This window comes from Akebia trifoliata, chromosome 8, assembly GCF_017979445.1.
Source record: "Akebia trifoliata isolate Shusen 1 chromosome 8, ASM1797944v1, whole genome shotgun sequence".
Classification (NCBI taxonomy): Eukaryota; Viridiplantae; Streptophyta; class Magnoliopsida; order Ranunculales; family Lardizabalaceae; genus Akebia; species Akebia trifoliata.
In genome coordinates this window covers 26130093-26132982 of record NC_141382.1, presented here as the reverse complement: position 1 = coordinate 26132982, position 2890 = coordinate 26130093, and positions in this window count along the sequence as shown.

Genomic DNA, 2890 nt, shown 5'->3' with positions numbered 1-2890 from the left:
GTGGAGTGTTTGGTGAGGTAAGATGATGGGTGTTTAAGAGGGTGGTTGATTGATTGAGTGGTGTTTGGTTTTAAGAGAATGGAGGGTGTAAGAGGGTGGTTGGGAGGGTGAAGGAGATGGTGACATGTGGCATATTGTGTGGAGGTTAGGGGTTTAGATTTAATTGATGGGAAAGATTGAGTATTTGATTTGAGAGGATGGGTGTAGGTTTAAGTTGTAGAGATGGATTTATAGGAAATGATGATGGTAGATTAGGAGGAGGTATAATGATGATAGGTTAGGAGGAGGTGTGGGTTGATGTGTTTGATTTGAGAGAATAGGGGTTAGGGAATTATGATGGTAGGTTAGGGGAGGGTGTGGGTTGATGGTGTTTGATTTGAGAGAATGGAGGTTTATAGGGAGTAATGAGGGTTGGTTAGGGGAGGGTGTGGGTTTATGTGATTTTTTAGAGAAAATGTGATGTGGGTAGTTAATGTTTTAGAGAAAGGTGATAGGGTGGGTGGTTTGATGAGGGAGGTGAGAGGGAGTGATGACATGTGTCATCTTTTGATGATAAAAGAGTGATTGGTTGATGTGGGTTGTGATTAGTGGGTTAGGATTGTGGGTTGGATATGAATTAGATATGGATTTGGACTTAGGGGCATTGGGCTTAGGTTTTGAGAAAGGTTAGGGGTTTTTTGGATTGGGTTGGGGTCATTTTGGATTGGATTTTTGAGGGTGGGTAGGTTTTAGGTTTTTAGGTGGTGTGGGATTAAATCTAGGTTAGGGGATAAGGTGAGAAATCGATTTTGGAAAGTTTGAGGGTTTGTGGGCTTTGAACAAGCTTGAGGTATTTTTGGATTTGGAAATGAAGCGGTGGAGGGTATAAGAGGTGGTAAGCATCCCAAGTCTCGTTTTTTAATTTTATTTATTTTTTTTGTGATTTTTAAAATCATTGGTTTGATAAAGATGTCACATGTTGGCAAATCGGGCTTTTTAGGCCCGTCGGTAAATTTTATTGAGAATTCGGGTATTCTTAGATATAAAGGCGGAGCGGTGAGGGTTGGACAAGTGGAGGATAGGTCGAACCCCTTTGGTGGGTCCTTTAGACCATTGAGAGGTCTCAGGGGCCTCAGTTCAATTAAAACATTACTTTTTAGTGATTTGGGCCGTTAAGGCCCATTGATGAATCCTATTGAAAAATCAGTATTTTTGGGCCCTTTTGAGTGTGGGCCCGTTCAAATTGGGGTGTCTACAATAATAAACATGCTTTTTCAGTTTATAATTCTAAATATAACAACAGATACATAATACAAATGGTGGAGTAATGGAATTTGAGCGTTGAGATTCACGACTGTATCGGTCCCAATCGGGACATGATGTTACTATGTAAATCCGTCTTTTAGTTCCTGATTTTGTGGCTGGTCGTGTCTACCACGCTTGCGAGACCATTTATCCTGCTCAGGCTGGCCGTTTGACGCGACCGTAAGCAATGGGTCTCTTTTCGATGTGTCAAAACGTTCGACTACTACTAGAGTGTTAGTGATCACTGACCAATCATCTTCGTCTATGCCTATCAGGCGTGCATGTGATTCCCAAAATAACACTCCACTCGTATACGACCACCTTTACAATACACGTTCATTGGTAAAGATAAGAAAGGAATGGACCCAGATTCCAGTTGTGACTCCACTCTCATACGCGTCCCATACCACGTATGAGCTTGGTGGTCCCTACCGTACATCCCAGGATAGTGCACCCCTCCGTATGATGTGACGCACTATCCCTTCAGGCATTCACAGACCATTTAACAACTCACAAAATAGCTACATATATATATTTTATTTTTCATTTAAAACAAAAGAGAAATTAACAGAACAGGGTTGAGAATGGATATCCAGTTTCTACTATGCAACTGTGGCCACCCGGCCTAAAATAAATAACAGTACTCAGCGCATGCGCTAACATAATTGTAAATAAACATGCAACCCTTTCATTAATAACATGGATATCCTTTCACCAACCTACATACAACATACAATGTGAGATGCATACATCACCCCTCGGGTGTGACTCTGACATCTTACCTATTCATCCCTTTCCCATTCTCTCGACATTCTCACTTTTCGCATTTTCAAATCAAACCATTCATTTTCAATCTTTCAAAGTCATTCTTGGTCTTTCTATCGAAAACCATTAAAATGTATTCAAAACAAGGTCCCAACGATGCACGGGACCAAAGCTGTTAAAAACAAGGAAAGCTAGTGAAAATTTGGCTAAGTGTCGGAAACTCAATTTTTTAAAGTTTTCGAAATTGAAAACGGATTTTTCGAAATGAAAGTCTTGATCAAAAAATTCGACACCATATAGTTTTTGTAATCTAATTCAAAGTAATGCAAAAGTTATTACATTTTGCAAATTTGCTGAAAACGTCGAAAACTACGTTTTGTTCTTGAAACCAAAATTCGGATTTTGATCCTTTGAGATTCGGATCTTGAAACCATTCCCATTATTTCGAAATGGGGGGTAAATCCTTAATTTTATTAAAGAAGTTAAAGTAAATGGAAGTCATTTACTTAAATATTTTTAATGAAATAAAGGGTGGGAAATCAAGTATAAGCAATGAGAAGGTCAAGGCAAAAGTCAGAACATAGTTCTGAAGAGAACTGTTTCTGTCGGTGGCTGTTGGCAGCAGAATCAAGATGTTGTCGGTGGAACCGACAGATTGGTCATCGACAAATGTCGGTGAAACCGACGGTTCTGCCGACAGCATAAAAGTTTCTCATGTTTCGTGGTGGCAGAAGCTTCTTTCTGTAGTTGGGACCGATAGAATGCCTTCGGCAGGTGCCGGTGACACCGACCCTTCTCTCCGACAACCTGAACCTCAATCGCGATTTTTAGGTTTTTCGAT